We start from the raw sequence: 26,420 nt of genomic DNA, 5'->3' as shown, positions 1-26,420 counted from the left end.
CCTGGGACAGTCATGAAAATTATTGTGCTTTTCCACATTTGTAGGACCCCTTCAAATGACCACCACCCACACCAGCATCACCTCAGCAAAAGCAAGATGTTGCTTCTTTTGAGATGGTCCAAACCTAGGTCAACAGGGAGTCATGCCTTCAGAGCCAAGACTAATGTTCTGGATGAAAAAACCTTTGGGCAACATAACATCAGGCCTTCTCTTCTCTGCCAAAGGTCATACGCTGAGGCCTGTCTGCCATTTCTAGTCTGATAACCTCAAACACTGCTCTCCTCTAAAACACTACATTAATACATGTGAAAGACAGTTCATTTTCTTGGATTTGAAGGGGCTGTGGAGGTTCATGCTCTGAAAAAATAAAGGGCCCTGTTAGTTTAAGAGAAGTGAGTCAGTCAGAGATTATCATAATTCACGAGACACTGAAAGTGTGTGGTCTAAGGCAGGACCACCTCAAACTCACAGTACATAGAGGGAAGTCCTCAAGAGCAGACTAAAGCATCTTAAAATATTCTGTATGGAGGGAATGCTTAAAATAAGTATATTCACAAATCTAATAAAAGACTTTTGAAGTCAACTCAGTAGTGTTATCCTTGTAAAGAAACTGTACAAAGTACTGGAACAGGGGTGCCAATAATTTTAACACCAAACATTGTGGGAAGTAAAATTATTACTTATCAGGGAAAAAAAAACTTTTTCTTTGAGAAATTTTATAAGAATGAAATAAGAGAACAGACTGCAGTTGTCAACATATTTCAGCATACAGCATTCACAGCATTTTACTTGTGTTTATTTTAAAGCAGAATGCCACCATAGAACAAACTTTTACTTTTAGAGTAGCAGTCCTCTGGTTTTAGATGAGCTCTCAGTCAGCTCTCTACCATTAGTGAGTGCAAAGATACAGCCCCAAAATACTGTTCCTGCTCCAGGTACCTACTTTATGAATGACTAAAACTGGCGGGCAGTTACCGTCAATGAGCGAGCATCAGACAACGTGTAACCCAGGGTTCCAAGCCACAAATTGAATAGATAGTGAAACAAAGAAAATTTGTAAATAACCAGTAGCAAGTAAATAAGTAAAGTATCATTCAAAATAGAGACAAAAGAAAAAGATTTACATTTTCTTTATGTGCAGAAAGATAAATTGACAGAAGGATTAGAAAACCAATGCGGATAACGATACTTGTTGTAATTTTGTTGATTGGTCAGTCAGATGACAAGCCCACCCTAACTTCCTCTGGTCAAGATGGTTTGAGCGACAGCACACATGCGAAAATTTCTCTGAACAGATTAAGCTAATTCGAAGTGAATTACAAGTGAATTTAGGATACAATTGCAGATATTTTAGTGAGGAGTGACAGTAACTTGAAAAGAACCAGACTTTTATAAAGAAATAACGAAGATTTGCAACGTTCTTCTATCGCCCTGGGCGACAACCGCGTGAAAGAAAATTTTCTGCATTCGCCATTAAGATCGTTGAAAACCGAACTTTGAACATATTCCCTTGGTGAGTCCCCATTCTAAGACTGTCTATCTTATTTCACTGCCATAGTATCAGTTAGCTTGGGTGTGTTCAGAAACGATAACGTTAAATGTTGTCGTAATACAAAAAAATCCGAAAATGAAGGTTGCTAAGTAGCTAGCTTCATGTGATTTAAAGCTCTGGTAGTAGCAGCTAGCTAAGTTGGGTAGCTATAGCAACTCGCGGCTAAACAGGCAAATGTGTATAATTGATGTGTGGGGGGTAGGCCGGGCTAACAGCAGGGCTGTTTCCTGCTTTGTGACTGTGGTGGTAGACGAACCAGGCAGTTCGCTACATAGCAAGCTGAAAATATATTGAAGCGGGGACAATGTGATGTAACGTTAGCTAGAAGAAGGGCATCTGAAAATTCTCTGGTTGTGTTCTGAAAGTGTATCTCCTGTGTAATCGCATATCGAAGCCACATCGGCGTACTCTTTGTTTTAGAAAAGTGTTTTGGTGTTATAGTGTGATAAGTTTCCTTTGCGTAGGTACTTTCAATAGTACTACATAAGGGTTTTTGGTTTCAAAATAAAACTATTGGTTTCAAAATAAAAGTCCTGGTTCCAAAATAAAAGTCCTAAAGTCTAATTAGTGACAAATTATACTAGAACCAAATAACTAATAATAGGGATAGACCGAAACACATCAAAGAAATACTAAAAGTATGGTTAACCTCTTAAGGCACAAGCCAAATCTTGCCAATCCTTGCCCATTTAGGGGGTACCCTATTTAAAGCTTTATAACTCCAGATGTGAACACCACAAAGACTTGAAAAATGGCTTAAAAGACGCAAGACATTTGTACAATTTACAATACTAACGCAGATTAGTTTATATTCATAATTTTGGAAGAAATAAAGTGCCACAAATGCAATTGTTTTGACAAAAAAACAAAAATAAATTTGCACTTTTTAAGTTTGCAATGAACTACTGAGAGATTGCATATATACAGGAGGTTAAACCATACATGTGCTAGGTCAAAAACTTCTTGACCACAAGTTCGTAAAATCTAAGGGTGGATATGTAGAACTACTATAGATGTATGAAGCAAAAACTAAGCAGTGTACCCAGCATCTCCAAATCTATCCAAAATGTCTAAATTATGCATTGCTTGTAAATCATAACATATCCACGTATTTCACTGCAAATCAACTGTTTTGACTCAAGAAAATCACTGTTGCATAATTTTCAAATGGGAATTACAAGCTTTCAGTCAGTACAGTGGTCTAAAATAGCTAGGTGTCCAGAAACATATCCAAAATCTCTCCAAAATTGAATAAAATGCTTTTTGTCCATTATAAAGCATATAAATGAGCCCCTTATGAGGGTTTAAGATTAAACATTGCTATCAGATTAAAAAATAATGCAAAAATATTGTCACACAATGCGGTACAGTACCTAAATGTGTAATAATTAACTCGTGTGTATTTTATACTCTGTACTCTTGTATGTTTTCTTGTATGGGGATGAGACAACATGAAAACAATTTTCACCCGTCCACCACGTTTTGGCAATGTTCCAGCTCTGACGTCATCACTGTTGCATGCTTCACAAAAACTATTACACTTCCATCTAACGCTTACATTACAGTGTGAAATATTTACATTATATAACACCACTAACCTATTTAAAGATACTCAATTTCAAAAATAACGTATATAACCGAAATATTTTGAGCGGTAATACTTACATAGCAATGATGAAATCTCCTCTATGTTCAGTAGATGGAGACAGAGACAGTATCAATGATATTGTTCTATTCGCTTCTGTTTTGCTCCAGAAAACGATGTCAGCTAGGTCTATCAGCAAACATATGTCTTAGCTATGTTCAGAAGTCCTCAATAATAATAGTATTTTCCAAGAAATTACGAAATATCCTTGAACACGTTTCGTTAGGTGCATCGTATTTGTCTGCTAACAGAATGAATGCGTAAGTGAATGCGATGCTAAGAATATTTTCTGTTACGCTGACCTATAAAACGCTATTCCAAAAGCAGAATTAGACATGTTATACATCGTTAGAAAGCTTATACTCTCGCCTACTGAATAAATTAATTGTCAATCAAGTCAGACTGTACTAAAAAGGGCGACGACGCCGTAAACAACAGGTGTGGTGTTACGCACAGCTATTTTGGAAGATACCCAGGCGTCACAGATGCGCGTATATTTCCCAAACGGATTGTCCAAGACAATATATGACCACGCAGTCTCAAAAGGGACATCTCTACACGTAAAACCAACAGTAAGGTTGTATATTTATTCAATATTTAGTCCCAGATATTGACTGTAGAATGACATGGTATCATTTTTAAAAAAAATTTCTCGTTTATTTCGTTATTCAGTGAGCAGCGTTTTAACTGCTGTATAGGCATATCTTAGGGCTATTGTCGGGTTTATCTTGTTGCTATGACGGAATACGATTTTTTAGTGGTGAAAGAATATTTTTTATGAATCCCAAGATAGACAATATTGTCCATTATGTCAAGGGTGGGGGGTGTTTTTTAGATGAGACTGCAGGGAGGGGGTGCGTGTTAAATGAACGACCGGAGCGACAATGGTGGGGCTGCGAAACTCCGTTTTCGGCATAGTTGTCATGTATCGTCTACTAATGAAACTGAAACAACGTGTTTCTGTTTTCATCTCACACTTTGGTTGCAGTAACACCGAATGTTTGAGTTTAGTAATCTAGGCACACCGGCGTGCCCACCACTAGGGGTTGTGCGCTAAGAGGTTAAGGTATAAAAATGGGAAAATAGTCAAAAATTAGTGGAACCAGAGAAAATATAAATACAGACACAAAGTAAAAGGTCTTGGGACCAACTTGTATTTTTTTCCTTTTCCCATTTTGTATATATGTGTACTGTTGTTGTTTAATGCTTTCTACTTTATAATAAAAACAAAGGGTACAGAGAAGCAAAAAGGGAAAATTTTAATTTTAAAAAATCATTCTCTTACCTTTGAAATACAGATCCTGCTTCCGTGTGCTTCATTCTTGATGTGCAAACCACCTCTCTCTCGAGTCAAATCTGTTGTTTTCTGATCTGGTCCATACTTACCTGATTTTATCCATTCTAGTAACGGTGTTAGTATTGAAACACTTGTTACAAACGCCCGTCACAGGTTGCCACTCCTACTGAATACAAACGTAGGAGATGGGCATTACTACTTTGGATAGAGGGTAATGTTACTTGCAAGCAAGCTAGCCACTAAAGAAAAACCAAGTAGGTTTATCTGTTCAGTTCAGTTTACTTTCCTGCTTAACTACTAAAGAGAAAATGCAGCTTTGCTGTGGTGTGGCAAATTGCAAGGGTTTAACATTACTACGATTTGAATAACTTAAGTTGACTCGTAGTAAGCTATTTCAGACAACATAGCAACTTCCACAATATTTGGTTGTCATAATAAATCTTCTAAGATCATTTTTTAGAATACCAGTGGTGGGAGAGAATGGGGGAGAAAAGGTGTAGGCGTTTAGTCAGGCAAGGATAAATGTATGGTTGATATTAACATTCCGTCACATGATAAAGCTGATACAGATATTCACATCTACACTCAAAAATATAGCTGCTAGTAGCAATATATGGGGTCCAAGCACACACAGCCAATATTAAGCCACTTAACAAGTGGACAATCTGTGACCAAATCACAGTGGGCACAGGGAGGTACCACTGTGCCAAGTTTCACAGGTATCACCCATGTGGTTATGCCAAAAATCGGGACAGAGAAAAATGTATAAGATACCAGTGACTAATAAGATATAGATATATGTTCCAGATGAGGAAATTGAACACAGCAGGTTTTAACCATCTAAAAGACTGTGACTTTTCATGAATTAAAAAAAAAAATATTGTGCGCCATCATGTGCCTCAATTGGGCCAATACTGTAGCGCTTGGTTTGGGTTGTGAGTGTGAATATAGATGCTGAATTTCATATGTTTTTGTCAAACTGTTTGGGAGTAATTATCCTTTTTGTAATAACCTATACCCAATTTTTATCGGCGTACTGTGGCCATGTTTTTGGAGTATCAGCTTTCTTTATAGTAACTTTTTAGAGGGCAATCTACAGACTAAATACATTTTTAAAAATCCAATGTGGGGTACGTTAACACTTTGGTGTGTATGGTCATTCCAGTGTTACAGTGCTTGAGTGGTACAGTCACACCGGTGGGATTGGAACACAAGGTTAGAACATCCATTTATGAATGGCACAACAGTCAGCATTTAGGATAAACCTTTCTCTATCTTGGACTAAACATACTTATTTTCCACAAAACCATCAAACAAACTCTTCACAACACAGTTCTTAAGGTCCCCAATGTGAGCATGTATTTGTTTATGCAGACATCCACACTTTCTCAGAAGTAGCAACAGTCAGAAAAAATACACTAGGCAATATAGTTAGCTAATGTTAGACTGCTAACCAAGCTGTCTAAATGAGATAACCAAGGGCTGGCAGAAAACAGAATAGAACAATCTAATAGCGATAATTTAGTTAAATTTACAATGTATCACATCATTGGCAGTGGTGGTAAGTGATGAAGTACATGTATTACCGTAACTGTACTTAAGTAGGATATTGGTGACTTTGTACTTTTAAAGTATAAACAATATTAGCAACTTCCACTTTGTATTCCACTACATCAATTATGTTTGTGTGGACTCAATAAAGGAATGAAACGTAATGTTGCCAAAGCCTGCTCACCTTGTTGGAGGGCACATGAAGAGTGAATGTGGAGGCAGTGGCTTGGGTCGGATAAACATATGACAGTCATTCCAATTAATTTAGCTACAGTATATTGTCTTGGACAATCCGTTTGTGAAATATACCTGCATTTGTGATGGCTGGGTACCTTCCAATATAGCTGGCGTCATACCACACGTTTTTTACGGTGTTGTCGCCGTTTAGTACAATTTGACTTGATTGACAATTCATTTATTCAGTATGTGACAGTATAAGCTTTCTAATGATGTATAACATGTCTAATTTTACTTTTGGAATACCGTTTTATAGCCCAACATAATTGAAAGTTTTCATCATCGCCGCCTTATGCATTCCCTCTGTGGTAACAGTAAAAGACACTGCCTCTATATCGATGATTTTCATAATTTATTGGAAAATCTTATTATTACTGAGGACTTTTGAACATAGCTATGATTGCTGACAGACCTAGCTGACATAGTTTTCTGGAGTACGACAGAAGAGGAGAACGAGGAGATTCTTTGTCTGTCTCTATCCACTGAAGACAACTGCTGATAACATTTCATCATCGCTATATAAGTAGTGCTAAAAATATTTAGGTTATATACATTTTTTTAAATTGAGTGTCTTTAAATAGGTTAGCTGTATTTTATAATGAGGATATTTCACTCTGTAACATAAGCGTTCATTGGTAGCTCAGTAGTGTTTGTTTTTCATGCATCGGATATGACATGAAAGCTGGAACATTGCCAAAACGTGGTGGATGGTTGAATATATTTTTTTATTTTTATGTCGTCCCATCCCCATACAGGAAAACGTTACATACTGCAGAATACAGAAAAACATACAAGAGTTAATGACTACACATTTAGGTACTGTACCACATTGTGTGACAATGTTTTTGTATAAGTTTTTTTATCTGATATCAATATTTCATCTTAAACCTTCATAAGGGGCTCATTTATATGCTTTATAATGGACAAAAAGCATTTTATTCATTTTGGAGAGAATGGATATGTTTCTGGACCCCTAGATATTTTATACCACTGTACTGATGGAAAGCTTGTAATTCCCACTTGAAAATATGCAACAGTGAGTTTCTTGAGTCAAAACAGTTGACTTTTAGTGAAATACATGATTATGTTGTGATTTACAGCAATGCATAATTTGGACATTTTGGATAGATTTCGAGACACTGGGTACACTGCTTACATTTTGCTTCATATATCTTTTGCCGTTCTACATATATCCACCCTTAAATTTTATGCACTTTTAGTCAAGGAGTTTTTGATCCAGGACATGTATATTTTAACCTGTTTTATACATGGGATCTCTCGGTATTTAATTGCAAACTAAAAAAGAGCAATTTCATTTTTGCTTTTTTTGCCTAGACAATTGCATCTGTGGCATTTTATTTCTTCCTAAATTATGAATATAAACTAATCTATCTGTATTGCAAATGTCTTGTTTCATTTAAGCCATTTTTTAAGTCTCTGTGATTCTCACATGTGGAGTTATAAAGCTTTAAATATGGTACCTCCTAAGGCCCTAGTAGTTCCCCTAGAGTGCCCTCAGTGTTATAACTCGCTGACATCACATCGAGGGCCACTCACAAAGATTGTACAAAGAACTCTGGAATACCCCCTTTAGTATGAAGCCTACATTTTGCTGGCTCAGTCATTTCTGTTGCTTATCACGGAATTATTTCAAAATATTTTAAAATTGTATTTGTATTTTTATGTATTTTTAAAAGGCTCTAAGTACTAAAGGAAAGTATTTATTTAAAGGAATGTATTTTTAAAATACTATTTGGGAAAGTATTTAGTTTTCCATGAATATAATAAAAATAAATAAAATACAATGTGTTTCATCTGTAAATGCATTTGAAAATACTTCAAATATGTATTTAACTTCAGTTTCAAATACAAATACGTATTTGTATTTGACCCGGCTCTGACTGGAAGCAAGGGAATATAATACCAATATACAAGAAAGAGGACCGTACCGTGCTGTCAGTTTAACTTGAATCACAAAATACTGGAATCTATCATTAGAGACAATTTAATTTTGTTTCTTGAAAATAACAACACCCCAAGTGATTTTGCAAGGGAAGGTCATGCCTGACAAAAAAAATGTATTCTTTGAAGAAGCAACCAATTGTTTTGTCTATAACAAGCCTTATAATATTATACACTTAAATTTCAAAAAAAGAAAAAAAAAAAGGTACCACATTAGAGACTTATTAGCTAAATGAAGTAGGAATTACAGGAGGTAATGCAGAATGGGTTAGGAACTGTCTACAGGGTTGAACACAAAGAGTAGAGGGATATTATTTGAGCAGGGAGCTGTTAGAAGTGGAGTCCCACAAATATTGGTACTGGGACCACTGCTCTTCCTCATATCAGTGACCTTGACCGGGACATATAAAGTACATTTGTCAAATTTGCAGACGATAAAAAACTGGGGGGCACAGCTAATAGTTTGGAATCTACTAAATTAATCAAAGATCAAATTCATAAGTGGGCAGAAACCTGGCAAATGAAATTTTATATAGCCAAATGTAAAGTTCTGTATGTGAGAAATAAAAACTTAAGGCAGGATTACTTAATGGGAGGAATAAAATTGGAATGTGTTCAGTTTGAAAAAGACTTGGAAAAATGGTTGATCAAAAAAGAAAAACCTTTTAGGTTCTAGGCACTGCTATAGCAGTAAAAAAAGACAAACAGGATACTGGGATATAAAGCCACAAGTACTGAGTATAAATTCAAGTAAGATATACTTACACAATACATTTTTTAGACCACAGTTTGCATTGTGTGCAGTTCTGGGGACCACTCTGGACTCTGGAAGATGTTCAAAGAAGGGCAACCAAATTGATTCCTGGTATGAAAGATGAAAACTGTGAGGAAGGACTTAAGATGCTTATTTTCTTCAAGCTTAGCAAAATGAAACTTAAGGGTGATTTGATTGAGGTTTTTAAAGGAGAATTGCACTTTCTAACACTTCTGCTACTGATGACTGGTATTGTCCTTCTAATGAATGTGTCACCCTTCATTTTTCGATTAGTTATTTCATTTTAAATGTCTAACGTTAGAAACAAAGACCTATATATTTTTAGCAAAAGTCCACATAGTAGTACTGTTTCTGGTTTTTTCTTCTTCGATTTTGTTTTGCGGCAAATCGAGAAGAAGCGAGAAGCAAAACATTCTGTTAACTTAGTGTTGAAATCAAACAAACTAACGTCTGCTAGCTTTTGTTTGATGCTCGAGGTAGGTACTATGCGGGCTGGCTAACGCTATCGCGTCTGTCTGAGATACATATGATGTCCACCATCAGTTGTCGTTTGTCCAGGGAATAGCCTGTGGTTCCTCAATCTCGGTCCACTCCTGACTCGCTCTCGCACTTGCACAATCAGCCTGAAAATTAGCCAGCTCTTTATCTGTGTATTCCGGCTCGAATCGATAGGGCACAACATGATCAAAAACAAAATCTCCTTTGTCCTCAGACATTTTCAGTTTCGCTAGCTAGTAGTCATACAATACTATTTCTACAACCAACCTAATGTTATTGTCTGCAGGTATGCCCACATCAGAAGTCATGCAATGATATGCATCCTCAAGTTCGACACTAAACTGCCTGGGTCTACTTCCTGCATCTGTAAAGGAAAATAACAAAACAGTGTAAAATATTAGCATAATGAAATAGCTAAAAAATGAAGGGCAACTCATTTATTAGAAGGACAATATCAGTCATGAGAAGCAGAAGTGTTTTAAAGTGCAATTCCCCTTTAAATTCATAAAGAGGATTAACAAAGGGAATTTGTTCATCTGTCAATAGAACGAAGGGACATAAATGGAAATTAACAAGAGGAAAATTCCGTGCAAACAGTAGGAAGAATTTTTTCACACACAGAGTAGTCAATCTGTGAAATTGTGACACAGTAGAGACAGAAACTCTGTGCATTGTTGGGCTGAATGGCCTTTTCATCTGCAAAGTATGTCTGTACCCTTTAGGTACAAACAGTAAAAGTCCACTCATTTAGCTATGGTGAGCATGCCCCTGGGTCATGCACGCTAATATTGGATACATTGTATGGATAGCATAGTTTCTGTGAAATGCACTTTTGTTGCACGTGGTGACAAAACCTAGTATTATAGCTGTATGGCCTTTTCTGCTCTCTGATTAGTATGACTAATTGTCATTCTGTAATTTATCCATCCTCATTCGTTATGGGGTGGGGCAATGACTGGGGAGAGAATGGTGATCTGGAGAGACGGGAGAGATGCAAGAGGGGAGAGTAAAAAGAGGTCCCCACGGAAACCACTATGGTGAAAATTTTCCAGTAAAATAATAAGTTTGAGGGCAGACAACAGTGTCTCACTCTACAACTACCAATAAAAAGTTGGTGCTTTCTAATAGAGTGCATTAGAGACTTCGTATTGTTACTGTAAACATTTAGTGTTCGAATTGTGACCTGTGCTAGCGCCAGCTAAGTATTCGCCACTCGGTTAATGTAGTTAGCAAGCAAATAGCATTGCTGGTTTGGCAAGTTTTGCCATAACACTACTTTTTTTACTGGTTTCGTGGCAGCGAATCCCGTTGGATAATTTGAACAGTTAAAACTGCTTTTATCCAGGCCCGTCTATCGCGAGTAGTGTGGTGTATTGACTAAAGTTCGCTAGTCGCGTAGCCATTCAGGCTAACACCCGTGCCTCTGCATAGCTTTGAGATTAGACTCAGCATTCTACACACCGCTCAGCTAGCGCCCCTGGACACCAGGAAAAGCTTGGGGTTCCTCTGTGTGGCCAACGTGGGATCTACGCTAACCGGATAGCGCCACTAGGCTACCAGGGGAAGCTAGTGGTTCCTCCGGCGTCAAGGGAACATTGGTGTTCTTTTTCTACCAGTCTACAGTATCAGGTGTACCAACCAAGGCGATCATCGGAGAGGCTGTGAGTATGGACTCACCTTATTCGGCTCACATGAGCGAAGATCCTTGCTCCTCATAACAAATCAGGCCTGCAACGGGGGTTTTTCTTTTATTTGGGTTGAGGGTATTATTTTTGTACTTTTTCTGTGCTCTGTAACTATTATTGAGTTGATTCCTTAAAAGGTAAGGGGTGAAGAAAATATATGTGACTTGAAACATGCCATTTTTAATGCCTTACAGGGCAATAATAATATAAATATAGCCTACGTATTGTTTTTCCTTTGTTCTAGAAACAGGTGGCTAACGTGACTTTCCCAGTAGGGGTCGCCGTTACTGAGGATTTAGTTACAAAGGTTTATTTGAGAATTGCATTATTCATTTTTCATGCAGTAATTTGTTTAAAAGGTATTCATTCATGTTGAGGACTGCAGCAGTTTAAGTTGAGTTGTTCATGAAATAATACATTTTAATTTTAGAACAAAACTCAATTACATTCAATCTTGTGGTCAACACAATTCTTTTTTTTTCCATTTACAAATAAATTGTCCTTTTTTATAAGCAGATAGCTCTAAGTGTCTTCACTCACTGCTAGGTGTTAACTCTTAACTTCTAATATATTGGGGAACTAACAGTATTACTGAATACAAACTCAGGAAATGGCCCCGTAGTGTCTTGATGTGCATTAGGGTTACAAGTAGATTAATGGTAAGGTACATATTTTCATCATTAAACAGCCTCTTGTACTCAGAAAAGATAATTTGAGAAAAGCTGGAATCGGCACTTATGTGAGTCCTTGATGTACTTCTTTATATATAGTGAAGAGGCATGGATAGAGACAATCTAGAAGAGGCTGGATAATTTTTTTTCAACAATATAAAGCTGCAATGGGAATGCCGGATTGCCTATATGACAGTTAAGAAGCACTGTGCCTTAAGTATCGATAACAGTTTCCTCATAGGCAACTAGTTTGGCTGTGTTTGCTTTGTTTATTTTTTCCATGTTCTTCACTGATTTGTATGTGTCGACTGAAATTCCATTGCAATTAGTCTCACTGTCAACATTTAACTCCACAGGTTTGCCATTGATGGTCTGCGTGCAAAAGCTTTCCTGCTTTTTATTGTCACAGTTCATTTCCAATGTGTTAAGTTCACTGGTAATATCTATTGAAAGTCCTTCATGCATCCATGAAACGTGTCATCATTATTGTCATTGTCTACTTCTGTGGTTTACTGGTTCATGTGCTTATACTTCTTACAGTCCTGTACAGATCTGCAGTGATTTTTGGAGTGATTGTATTTTTTACAGGTGTGGCATTGTTGCCCATAAGCAAGACATTGCAATTGCTTAGCTTGGTGATTACCTCCAAAATTTCTGCAATTGTACATTATCTGCACTACTGCTGCAAGTTTAGGTGTGGCAAAACTTTACTGTGCTACTTGGGAAGTTCACTTATCTGACAGATACGAATAGCTTTGCTCAATGTCAGTTCACTTTCTCTCAACAGGACTGTTTTTGCACTGTCACTGATTATGCCACAAACTAATTTGTCTGATTTATTTGTTCTGTAGTGCACCAAAATGCAAATCTATCATGTTTTTCAGAATTCTTACACAGACTTTGATAGTTTTGTCTGGTTTCTGGTGCCTTGTGTTCAATGGGTGCCTTTTCATAACAGATTCTGGATTGCACATTTCCCTGAATTTTCTTTTCAGACATTCCGGATGTTCTCGTGATTCTCCTGGTGTGGTGATGGCTTCTTCCACAGATAGTACGGCGGGTAGGTAGGTGTTCTCTCTCAATAGCAAGATTCTCCCTGCAAGATTGAGCAGTATATACGCTTGTTTGAGCTGGCGTATCGCTATGCACTGCAGCAGTGAATATGTCGTATTCTTATTTACATTTAAGCTAGTTTTCTGCTAGCACCACCAAAGACGTGTGGATCTGGTCACCAGAATCCACCAGCCATTTTGTCTTTTTGTTTTCCCATTGTGATACAGTTAAACTTTGTTCATTGAAATTCTAGTGCATTTGGTTTTACTTTTCAACGTTAAACTGGAAAAACTGCAGCAGTTCCTATTAGCTAACTTAGCTAGCTTAACTTCTGACTCTCTGTCAATGGCCAAGAAATGGAGGCAGGAGAAATGTAACTCTAACAGTTTACTTCAGAGAACGCATAGGATATTCATACAGCTACCACTCAATTACGGCAAACGTCATACCCACCCAATATTACGGATGCCTGTGACTAACAGATGTACAACTGGGATGAACTCAAATGCCTTCCATGGCCACCACAATCACCATATAGAATATTATTAAACCTTTATGGGAAGTTCTGGAGCACTTCCAGAAGCTTCTACTTTTTTTAACAATAAGAGAACTGGCGGCTTTCCTTCTCCGTTCGATATCCCATTATACACAGTTCTGAACTTGAATGACAACATTCCAAAAATTATTGAAGATGTTCTGATATACTGTTTCATTCCTTTACTTTGGCCTAATGAGAAATACCAATATCTACAGTTATTTGTACAAATGTGAAAGTTAGCAAAAATATTGATGGCTTTGACATCATATAATCTTTCTCAACCACATAATCCACTGTGGAGCTGGCCCAGCCGGTGACTGTGTGAAAAGTTTACTGCTAAAATTACACACAACTGCATTATCACTGCAATTCTCATGAGGCCAACATTATTCTAGTTTCTATTAATTTGCTCAGCACTGTAATGCTAATTGCTGAAGCTGTAGGTGTGAATCTGTGAATGATAGAAAGATATTAATGCAGGGGAAGAAGAATTGTGTGATAAAGAAATACATTGAAAATAAAGTAAAAGAGAAGTCCACAAATATGCACCCTAGTTTTTCTTTTTCAATCTCGTGGGAAGTGATTGTTGAAAACCACATATGCATATACTCTTTCAATAGTACAGTAAGGTTTTCTCCATCTTTGGCCATGGATCATGGCAGTATATTGTTATGATTTTATGGAAACAGTCTATTTTATATTTACTGCATATGGAAATAGACCATTTAAAATGGTTCCAGTCCCAATATGAAATAGAAAATTTACTTCCATCCATCTATCCATCCATTATCTATACCTGCTTATCCTGATCAGGGCCGTGGGGGATGCTGGAGCTTATCCCAGCATGCATTGGGCGAGAGGCAGGAATACACCCTGGACGGGTTGCCAATCTATCACAGGGCAACAATTTACATATCTACCTGAATTTTTTAAATCCCTTATTTCACAAAAGGGATAAACATTTCATGAAAGTGTGACTTTTTACTGCAGACACAAAAATATTTGCAAATATTGGAAAAAGAATAGGTATTCCCATATATTTAAAATGGAGTAAGGGTGTCCACATATAAGAAACGGATGAGGGAGAGCAAAAAGAGCAAAAAAAGTAATCCAATCAAAGAGTGCCCATATACTCTAAGAGAACCAGAACAGCCTTTAAAAATTTGGCTTCATCCTCACCAAAATTTGTTTACTTTACATTTTCACCCATAAAACAGTGTAATAAATGAACATGTTTTCATGCTTTTTAAAAAGTTTTTTAAGTTTTTTAAAGATGTAATATAATGTAAGAAGGACTGGCAGAGTTCATTACGTCTACACACAGGGGACACAGCTGGGAGTGACCTCATATGACAGTAAGTGAATTAAGTGACGATATTAGCTGGAATAGAGGAACTAAACTGCCCACAGATGTTAGAGAGACTACAGAGAGAAGCACTGTTACCTTCTGTTAACATCTGTTACCTTCTCATGAAACCTGCTCATCAAAATTAGGTTGGAATTTTTCCAAATAGATCGTGTGGTTAGATAAAGAACAAGCCAGGGGTCCATCAGTTGTTATCAATGAAATAGGCTATATGTTCTACCTGTCTTTTGCAGTACTGTGTGTTGGGTGTAAAATAGTCACTGGTCCACTGCTGAGTGAAAGCGGCACTCTTGGCTGTTCCAAGGTAAGATGGAGAGAAAAATAAAAATGACTCCGTTTAATTTTTTTAAATGGTAGCAAAAAAGACAAAATAACACTGTCTCAAACATTATGGAACTGACAATAATTAAGGCTTTAACAAACTATAGTGGCAGTGAATAACAATGACTTTTTTAAATGTGTCTGTGTACTCCACAATTTTCGATCTGTTATCAAATTTTATTAAAGGGTACTTTTATACATTTTGGTTTCACCATGTAGAAATTACAGCACGTTTTATACAGTATCCCCATTTCAGGGCACCATAACATTTGGGACAAATGGCTTCACAGGTGTTTCTCATTAGTCAGGTGTGTTCAGTTGCTTCCTTGGTGCAGGTCTGAGAGAGCTTTCAGCATCTAGTTTTGATTCTAGGCTTTTGATTGCCTTTTGAGTCTGCTATTGGCATTTGTCAACATGAGGGTTAGAGTTGTGCTAATGGGAGGAAGCCATTATGAGGCTGATAAATAAGAAAAAACAGTCAGAGACATAGGTCAAACCTTAGGCTTACCGAAAGTGCAATGGTTTGAATATCATTTAGAAAAAAGAGCACTGGTGTGCTCAGTAATTGCAAAGGGCCTGGTAGGCCAAGGAAAACCTCTACAGCTGAAGTTGATGACTGAAAAATCCTCACCATAATGAAGGAAAACCCTTCAGACACCTGTCTGACAGATGGGAAACACTCATCAGGAGGCAGGCATGGATGTGTCAGTGACTACTGTCTGCAGATGACTTCATGAGCAGAACTACAGAGGCTATACTGCAAGATGTGAACAGTGGCAAAAACAGGATGGCCAGGTTAAAGTTTTATAAGAAGTACCTCAAAGAGTCTGCGGAGTTGTGGAAAAAGGTCTTGTGGACAGATGAGATAAAGATGCATTGTATCAGAGTGATTGAAAGGGCAATGTGTGGAGGCCAAAAGGAACTGCCCAAGATCCAAATCACCCACCACCCCACCCCCCCCCCCCCCCCCCCCCCAATCATCTGTGAAATTATAGTTTGGCCATGTATGGCTGCCACAGGCACTGGCTCAATTGTCTTCATTGATGATGTAACTGCTGATAGAAGCAGTATAAGGAATTCTGAAGTGTACAGAAGCATGTTATCTGCTTAAGTTAAAGCAAATCTCTCAAAACCCATTGGAGGATGCTTCATCCTAAAGCAAGACAATTATCTCAGACATACGGCTGAAACAACAAAGGTGTTCTTCAAAGCCAAAAACTGGCCAAGCCGTTCACCCGATCTGAATCCAATTAAACATATGCTGAATAAATTTAAGGCAACTAGCACCTGAAATAAACAGGAGCTGAAAATGGCTGCAGTACAAGCCTGGCAGAGCATCAGCAGAAAAGATACTGTGACTAACATGTGACAAAGTACTAAACATGACTACTTTCATTTACACAGCATTAAACATTATGGTGCCCTGAAATGAGGGGCTATGTATAAAAAGTGCTGTAATTTCTACATGGTGAAACTCAAATGTATAAAAATGCCCTTTAATAAAAGCTGAAACTCTGCAGTTTCATCACATGTGAATTGTTTGATTACAAATCTAAAATCATGGAGCTCACTGTGTCACAGCTACACATGAAATGCATGCATTTCAGAAAGCACTCATTGAATAGCTTATTCCACATTTTTTATTTTGCCAAAATTCTTTTTGAACCTTCTCAGGAAAATACTTGTGTGTTTTATCTCAAGGTGCTAGGGTGATAGGCTTTTTATTCCTGTCACTGTCTCAGTATGCTTAGGGAATTGTTATTTTTCAGTGAAAAAATTTGTGTAAAAAAGAAATGGAAGACTGCAAACGCCCTAATACACAGGCCCCACAAGGCCAAGGTGAGACCAGGCTCTGTTGCACCAGTGTGAATTTATTCAGCTGCTAACTCGGCTGCCTCACTTCATTAAGGAGAAGTTTGGTGCACAGAAAGCCTGTGTGAGAAAAGAAATGGGAAAGCTATGAGAAACTCAAATTACTGTCATCTTCACTGTAAAAACATGTCACCTGACACGTAAGAACAATACTTGAGAAATTTAGTGACACTTCTTTGTTTTTAAAATAGAAAATAAAAATAGAATATCATGCTTACAAATAATCCTCCAGGATTTAACAAGGCATTTCAATTATCATTTTTTAATTAATATACAGAATAAGTGGCACTTACCTAGAACTCACTGTCAAATAAATGTGGATAATTTCTTTTCAGGAGTTATATTGCATTAAGTACTAATAGCTTTATCAGGATGATTTCTATGTACTATAGCAGAACTGTATTTTTTATAATATATACTGTCTATCTTTCACATTTCTCTCTGTAGTCTCTTATAAAATAATGATGGTGTTGTGGAAAATGAGTGCGCAGTTTAAAAATATAATTTACAGATGTGATAATATTGAGCAGCCAGGTAGATGGCGAATAAAATTTAATGAAAATGCAGAGATTAACTTTTTATATCGCTATCATGTAGCAGCTAACAGAAAATGTGGTCTAAATTGAATTATGAATTTATTTTCGAAATTAGATACATTTCATGCCAATATGCACATTTATTTTTCATTCAGACAAATTGATTTTATTGTGTCCTTCAGGCCTATGTCTGAAACCACTTAAAAAAGAAGAAGCAGCTATTTTCATTATAGTGAAGGAATTATTCATGTCATATGGTATTGTTCCAAAAATAGTTTCAAATGATTGTGGAACACCTGACTTGTAGGTTTTCTATCATACAAGCCCTAAAAGTTCACTCTTATGTTTCATCGTTCTCACAAAATGTTAATGGTATTGTGTGTGTGTGTTTGTGTGTGTGTCCATATTTGCATTTTGTGTCTGAAAGATTTCTGCATTGTTTGAGATTTGGTGAATTCTTTATAATATGTACATAATTCCATAATACGTAAATATATGATTTCTGCATTGTGTATGAGATTTAGTGAAAGCTTTATATATGTACCTAATTCCTTGATACCTAAATATATGTCTGCATTGTGTATGAAATCTAGTGAATACCTAATTATAAAATATTATTATTTATAATTAATTTATATTATTTATTTATTTACATATGCAGTATACAAAATAATTGTATCTTTAGTACAAGCGGTTGGAGAATTTCAAATTGAAATTTGAAAGAAATGCAAACCGCATCTTTTTTATTTTGCCTTTGAAATTCCAAACATTTTCTTATTCAAGATTACAATATACAGTGATATATAGAGTGACCTTATATTAAAATTCCTTGACATTATTCCAAAGGATTGTGACATGTTGAAATATTAAACTGCTCAAACATGCAAATGAAAATGCTGGGGTGCATGTAGAAATGTACATTTTACACATAAGGAAGATGTATTGTGAACAATGAACCCTGAACATGAGCTGAACATCAGAATTATGTCTGACAGAGAAGGTGTAGCTCAGGTTATCTGGTGTATCTTTTTTAATCTGTGATCTTTCTTTCTGTTCTAAGTCCTGAGGGTCCCTGCTGCTGTGAGCTGTTCTGGTCCCATTCTACTGCTCTGCCCAGTGCAAATGCAGCCAAAAACAGTTCCCCAATGTAAAGGCCTCTTCCCAACAGCTTTGTCTCCTCTCTCAACAGCCTTTCTGTCCTCTTGAACAAATAATCAGAGGCCCGTCTCACCGTCTGCTACCCCCTTACCTCCTGCCCTGCACCCCTTTTTCCACTCAGCACTCCTTCCCCCAATGCCCAGGTGTGCCTTTGAAAGAACTGCTGTGCACTGTGTGTGTGCGTGTGCCTGTGCATGCACGCATGTGTGTGTGTGTGTGTGTGTGTGTGAGGATGGGGGACAGTACTAATATGTATGCATTACACCCCCAACCCACACAAGCACACGCACACATAGAAAAATAAACACACACTATGCTCTGGCTTATACCCTCTGACAGTTTTTGGAGTAAGGAAGGCAACTTTCCACTGAAGAGAGGTCCCTGGCCCTGAACCCAGTATCTAAGCTGTTAGCTACAGGGTGGAACAAGACGGCAGTTCTCCAGAGTTTACAGCACAGAGCAGTGAATGGTATGGGCTGTCTGACTTCAGGGTCTCACATGGTGTATTAATGCAATGTAAGCTTTAAGCACACTTCATCACCCCTGAGATGAACATGTGCTGCTTGAATGTACAGCACAGTAAAATTCTATATCATTTAATTTCCTCGTATTCTTATTTGTCTGACAATTGACAAAGATTCTTCCTTCCTAATGTCTACAATTCTGGTGTTCTTTGCTTTATTTTTTTTTTCTTACACTACAGCGTTATCGTCTGGAGAGAAAAATAACAAGACAATGTATCTGCTTGTAAAAATTAATGTTCATTCAGAAACTGAATGCTTAAGGATTAGAGTCTTCACCTGAAGCAAACAACCACATCTTAAATGTTTTTCCTCCAAATGTTTTATGTAGCTAGTGTATTATATACCTATGTGCACTATAAGGAACACATTCAACATGGCCATTTATGTCTTTTTAAATAAAAATGGAACTGTTCAATACAGAAGGTGGGTATTTGCATTTGTGCATGTCAGCTTTCAAGTCATTTCTCTGTACAAAAAACATTGTTTTGTGCGAAGGGAAAATGCACCCTTCCATCAGCTATAAACAATCTCAAAGCACTTTGCGAATGCAGGGGGGAAATGTACTTAACTTGCATTGACAAAGTCCCAGCTGTTATGCAATTTGCTATTGTCCTAATACTTACCAGACAATTTAAGCATCAGTTAACAATTCCACAGGATAGGTAAAACTTCTAAAACATTACAAAATGCCAAAATTTCAACAAGCCAACTGAGTCCTTGGCAGCACTGTTAAGCTTAAAATGATGCTAATGTGTGCTCCGCATTGCTCTCTACACTCTCTGACAAATGTTAAATGCTGAGCATAACAATGTAAAATGTCTTTCATGGCCTTCCAAAATAGCACAATATATTTATCTTCCAAAAGATACTCTGTGTAAATCAGAATTATAAATAATGTCCAAAGCCATTTCTAGGAAGGGAAACTGAAGTGTCCACAGATTTGATAGATATCAGTATAAATTTGGCACCTCCAAATCAGGAATTATGCCAGAAGTTAGTAATGGGCTTTTAGTAACATTAGCACTGATGAACTTCAATATCTCAGCTGCATTCAAAAATTTTAAGGACTAGATTTACATTTACATTATGTGAATTTGGCAGATGATCTTATCCAGAATGACTCACATCTTACCATATTTACATACAATCCATTAATACAGCTGAATATTTACAGAAGCAGTTCAGGTTAACTACCTTTGTCAAGGGTACAATGGCAGTGCCTCACCTGGGAATCAAACATACGACCTCTGAGTTAAACACCCAGTTCCATGACTATTTACAACACTGCCACCCCTTATATCAAAAAGATGATGTCTGTGTGTATGCATTTGTTTGGATAGGTGTCTGTATGTATGTAAATGTGTCTAATTTAGAAATATACAGCTACAAATACATGCATGAATTAGGTATGTTTGTATATATTTATATAGACTTTGGAAAGTGATCACATCTGTGTGAGACAAAAGGGCATTCCTGTTCTGTGCTCTGCATGGCACTATGTGAAGGGCAGTTTGTAAAATCCAAGCCTAATCTGTGTACAGCAATTTGTGGTATCAGGTGCAGGCCTTTAGTGTTGGAGTATTAGTCTGATGAAACCAGCAGGCTGATATTTGAGAACACTCAAAGCTTTCTGGTGTGAAAGAGACAGATTAAGAAACCAAGATATCAACTTTCTGCAAATATGTGTTTGTGCACACACACACACCATGTCATCATATCCAGACATACATATACATGCACACATATTCACACTCAAATATGCATGCACACATGTTCAGGAGATGGTGCTTTGTAATTTAGTAGTTCTTGGCTCTCTCATTTTCTCTCTTTCGCTGTCTCTCTCTCTTACTGTATGGGTTGTGAAATAAAACCACCATACCGTTTGTCAGACTATTTTTTTTTCAGCTGACCAGGTCGAGTCGTGGGAGCTCTGAGTGGCAGCAAGTATTGTGGAGGCCATTTTCCTTCTTTTTAAGAGCCAGCGATCACGGTGGCGCACGGCTCCATAAGCGGGGGCCACCAGCTGCTGCGGTGGGTAAGAGCAGGTTGCCATGGCAGCCACAGTTGGAGGAGAGCTGCAGATTGGCAGGAAAAAGCGTGTCAACAATTGCCCTGTTGTAGCATGCGTGAGGAGCTGCTTCCCTCGCCTGCTCTCCACTAGGCCTTGTCCGCCGCGCATGGTGCCCCATGCTGTTTAATAATATCCATTTACTGCTTGTGGATTGATCCCTAGCTGTCTCAGGAAACCTCCATCCACGGATGCTCTCCTTTCTCTTTGTCCACTGCAAATAATCAAGAAGCACTGCAACTTGCCAAAATAAAAGAAATGTTTAGAAATAGCAGCAGCATGAACATCAGTGTATGTGTGTTTGTGTGTGTGTGTGTGTATGTATGTGCTTGTGTCTGTCTGTGCTTGCGTCCATGTGGGGGGGGGGGGGGGGGGAGAGGAAGTGAAGGCTGTTTTATGTGTGGGTGGTTTGGGGAGAGGGGTTGAAATGCCACTGTCAATATATGGACAATGTGGATCTGAAAATAATCTAAGTAACACCCCAGACTAAGCAAATCTGGTGACATGAGAGAGGAGAGAGATTCCTCTTTGAAACTTCTGGACTGATCTGGATCTATTCAGACTCGCCAAGATCCATCAAGATACACTAACATGTATTTAGATTGTAACTCCTAACAAACACAGGTCTATATGTAGATAATTGCATTTGGCTATGCAGTGGAATATGGTAAGCTCTGAGGTGAAATTGGCAGCCTTGCTTTGCCTTCCGTATTTGTACAGTAGAAAAAGCCCTGTGCCAAAGCATTAATCAAAATCTTTTGCAAAGAATATGCGTTTAATAATTGTTGACATGTTTTAAAGACTGCAGAACAATCTGTTGGAGGAAAATGTAGTTCAATACATCACCTTTTCAACTTTAACAAAGCAGTGCACCAGCTAAGTAATTACTAGGTTTCAGACAACCAGTAAAATATGAGAGGAGAGCATACTTACAGCAGATGAAACTGAGAGTCAGTGATTGCAAACCGAGAGAGAGCACCAGTAGGCAGCTTTCGATTCATGAATATAAATGATCTATTGTAATTTTTGGGGGGGGTTAGAGGCCAATGACATCCATTACTACTGACAAAAAGTGGTACAGCTCATGCAGTAGATGGAAGGAATCAAGTTTTTAATTGCAGTATAAACATGAAATAAGTATCAGTATAAATCAAGTTACTCATCAATTAAACACAGTGATTTGCAACTGTCACCCAGACACCTCCCTTATTTATGGCATCAGAAGATGAATAACAATATTGTGCTTATGTGTAAATTAATCTCTTGTTTGGAGATCCTTCCACAGTCGCATAGTAAGATGGGTTTTTTTTTTTTTCATTCGTTATTGAATATATTTTGAAGAGAGGGGCTAGAAATTGTTAATAATTATCACCTTGTGACTAAGGAGACTTCTGCACAAAATGAACTTAAAACTGCAACAACAAAAAGAGTCTATTGATGAGAAAAAAACATCTTAACTGTCCCCACTTCCCAGCAATCATTGTAGTCTTTACAGCTGACAAACAAAGACAGGGAAGATTTTCTTTGTGTGCAGACAACTGCAGCTTATTTGGCGTACACCTCTCCACTGTCTGGACACTCCTGTTAGAAACCGTGAATTTGCTGCCATCATTTTAATCAGGGTGCCATTGATTTTTACAGCAGCTTTCAGCCATCTCTGCCCCCATAGCTCTGCTGTATAATGGACTGTGCAGCCGGCAACTCAAGTTTGCCTGTGCTGTTGGTTTCCAGGCAAAAGGGCATAAATATGAATTAACTGGTGATAAACAGCTGCTATTCCCAGAGTCAATAAAAGTGGTCTGGGGGAAGCAATTAAAAATAAATAAATCTGCAAATAAATAAATAGATTTGTGAAAAGAGATGGGAGTGGCCATCAAACAAAGGAGCACGGAGCCCAAGCAGACTCAACGTGGCAGGCGCTTTGTAATGGAGAATTGATCTCTGTAAAAGCCTCAGAGACGCTCGAGTCTACCAGCAGTCCGAGACCCGCCATGGCGCAGCAGGGGCAGCTGTTTGTTTATTCAACTCCCATGATTCCAAGTAGATAATTGGTCTGCAAAATTGGTAGCAGGGGCAAACCGGGTTCCATGCTCCTCGCATCTGGCAGGGTTGCGTGTGTGTGTGTGGGGCGGGGGTGGGGGGGGGGGGGCGGGAGGTTGGAGAGTGTTTAGGGTGGTATGTGTGGGGGGGAGATTTCAGCAGCCCTTTATTGTCACAAATTTCAAAGACCATCATGGTGAGACCATTAAAAAAAATTGTTTTTGTTGTTACATTTTCAGGTGCAGGCAGTGTCTCACTGGAACCTCATTATGGATAGTGAAAGTTACTGTAGAGATCTATGGGTCTCCAGGCAGACCTGACAACAGTGACATGGTTTAATATGCTAATGTGGATATTGGGATAAATGGCAAGTGCCATTACCTGTGAATCTGTGCATCTATCTCAATGCTTTCACAAGTTTCAAATCATTTATTAGCTTCAGGTGCTTCTGTAGGAAATAGCTTTGCCAGTGGCTTTATCTAATCTTTTTTTATCTGATGATTCCATTGCATGCAGTTCTAATTATTTACAACATAGATTGTTAGTTTTTTATCTACTTGTAAAATCTAGATTAAAAGGAAAATCAATGAAGATCTGGATTGTTTCCTGGTGATGAACCTTTTTACTGCACGAAATTTGCTTTGTAGAGTTGAAATCCACAGACCAAGGCAGATAAATTAGTATATTTATAGCATGCAAATATCCCAAAATCTCAAGACAAGGAAACTGTCTCTAGTGAAAATACATAGACACAAAGAAACTGAGGAAAGAAACTGTAAGTGCTTATAACTGACACCCAAAAATAAATTAAGACTCAAGAGCTCTAATATGATTCAAGAACTTCCTGTAGAAATCGACATTGTCTGTTGCCAGTCGGGAATTCACAGTGCAGAGCTGCCGTGTGATCCTCATGATCCAAGGCGTTCCCATCCCACCGGTGCTGAACCACAGGTGTTGTTAGAGGTGAGGGCTACAGTATGCAGACCCAAGGGCAAGGAGGTGAACTTGTACAGTCCGTTGCCATGGCCAGAGCCTTCAAGCATTACATTTCTTCCCCCTTTCCATTAGAAATATCAAACTAGGGGACAGGTTCTATTTTGAGATAACAGGATATTCTTACTGATGAAGTGGCAAGACAAAAATGAAATAGTCTCACTCATCAAATAGGGACACAGACACAAATCTCACCTTCTGTCATTTGTTTCTTGAAACATCTTGCATTTTGATGAGGGAGGTGGCTCAGTTCAGAGCCCAGGGTGAGCGGGTTCCCCTGGGCAGGACTGGAGGAACACACTGAGGAGACTATTTAAGTGACAGTCTGACTTCTGTCAGCAAACTCCAGGAAATGTTGGGAAACAGTGTAAGTAACCCCAGTGCTCTGCATCTCTGTGGGAGCGACGTCAAGGTTTCCTCTCCTCCAAATAAAGGAGATCATTTTTAAAACAACTCTTGTAATTTCCAAAAAAAAATAAGTGCTGCTACTCATAACATTTTTGTATTATGCCAAAGCAATCTCAGGCCTGTTTTACTGCTAAAAAAAAACGAATAAAGATGATCACAGGTGTATCAAACAGTTACTGTTTACTTCCAGTTTATCATCTTTAAAACCTTTTTTAAAGCATTGTGTACGACTTAAATTGAACTGCTTCAACTTTAAAAAAGGTTTGTTTAAAAAGGTTTAACCTTTCTTTTTTAACTTTAATACTACATGCACATACAACCTTTGTGTGTTTTCTGCACCTTGAAAAGCAATTTTGACCTAAGCAGAATAACATATGCTGAAATTTGCTTGTTGATATGAGTGTTCAGAAATGCATTTTTGTTAAAAACAAATAGAATTACATAGCCAATTTGGATACATGCATCTCTGGAATTTATTTTGTGAAAATACAGCAGTGGAATGAAAGGCAGTCTTTGTGGCCCCATATTTACAATTTTGCAGCACCTCTAATCCATAAAGGAAAAACATTTCACAAACAAGTTACATGGACCTTGATTACAACTGCAAACATTCTCAGCATGGGAGAGCAACACATCAAGGGCCAATTCAATTTACGGCAAAGTGCTTAGCCAGATACAGTAGGAGAAAAAACTGCAGTAGCAAATTTAAAGCAGCATACTTTTGTACTTTTGCGACAGCAAGTTTTTATTAAACAGGAATGCAAATGTAATGAAAAAGTCATTCTTTTGCTCTGGGGACTTTGCCCTGGCTCTATAGGTAATTTTTTGTGGTATTTTGAGTCAACACATCCCACCCAAGCGAATTGTGCTATAAAATAGTTGTATAATAGTACAGCACAGGACAGCTCAGCATCAAATGGCTGCAGAGCATGTAAATGACAGGCAGGGCACACATGCCCCAGACCAATAGCTGCAAAAGCCTAGGATAACAATTATGAAGGAAAGAAGGAACTCAGCCATTGCACAAATATATTTTTGTTACAAATATTCCCAGAATATAACCTAACCCTAACCCTAATACAAGCTTATGCACAACAAATGATAACACATTTATGGATTGTGAATCATTTTATCAGACTACTTCTACTTTTAAAAATGAAATTAAGATTTAAATACAAGGAAAACATGAAGTAAATGACAATAAAAATGTTTACATTTTGTAGCAGATAAATATGCAAAAGAATAGGAATGGATGGAATTCATTTTTAGTGATACTACCTCATATCTGATTAATTCAGTCTTGTTGCAAGGTGCTTTGTCGAAACATGTGCTGTGTCAATTTGTTTTATTAGTCATTCAACATTGATTACTTGACAAAAAAATGCTGTGCATGTTATTTTTTCTGTTTTTTTTATTTATTATTTCTTACATTTAAAGATAAATCATTATTAATAGACAACAATGTCAGAATTGTGTTCGATTTTTAATTGAAAGAAGACAATAATATAATTATCAGTTTGTTCCTCATTTGTTTTTGTTGTGACAAATATTACTTTACCTGTTAATTAAATATGTTCATTAAAATGTTACCTTTTTGCTATCAACAAAAAATTATAAAAATATAAGGTGCTATTTCTTATCTTCCAAATAAATGGTATCAGCTTTGTCCA

At 37.6% G+C, this 26,420-nt stretch overlaps 2 long non-coding RNA genes across 5 annotated transcripts; both read left to right on the top strand.

Moving 5' to 3' along the window:
- Positions 1–1,405: 1,405 nt before the first annotated feature.
- On the top strand, positions 1,406–19,663 carry LOC118218472. 4 transcript variants are annotated; one of them, XR_004763427.1, is made up of 6 exons: positions 1,406–1,513; positions 12,869–12,937; positions 15,064–15,134; positions 18,620–18,860; positions 19,057–19,186; positions 19,421–19,663. It is a non-coding gene; the product is annotated as an uncharacterized LOC118218472 (long non-coding RNA). The 4 variants fall into 4 exon arrangements; XR_004763422.1 differs by having other exon boundaries at positions 19,057–19,663; XR_004763497.1 differs by having other exon boundaries at positions 1,425–1,513; positions 12,869–12,933; positions 19,057–19,663.
- LOC118218662 lies at positions 1,807–4,304 on the top strand. Its single transcript, XR_004763524.1, has 2 exons — positions 1,807–2,195; positions 4,258–4,304. It is a non-coding gene; the product is annotated as an uncharacterized LOC118218662 (long non-coding RNA).
- Positions 19,664–26,420: the final 6,757 nt, after the last annotated feature.

Source organism: Anguilla anguilla, chromosome 1 (genome assembly GCF_013347855.1).
Source record: "Anguilla anguilla isolate fAngAng1 chromosome 1, fAngAng1.pri, whole genome shotgun sequence".
Taxonomy (NCBI): Eukaryota; Metazoa; Chordata; class Actinopteri; order Anguilliformes; family Anguillidae; genus Anguilla; species Anguilla anguilla.
This window is presented reverse-complemented; position numbering and strand designations above follow the sequence as displayed.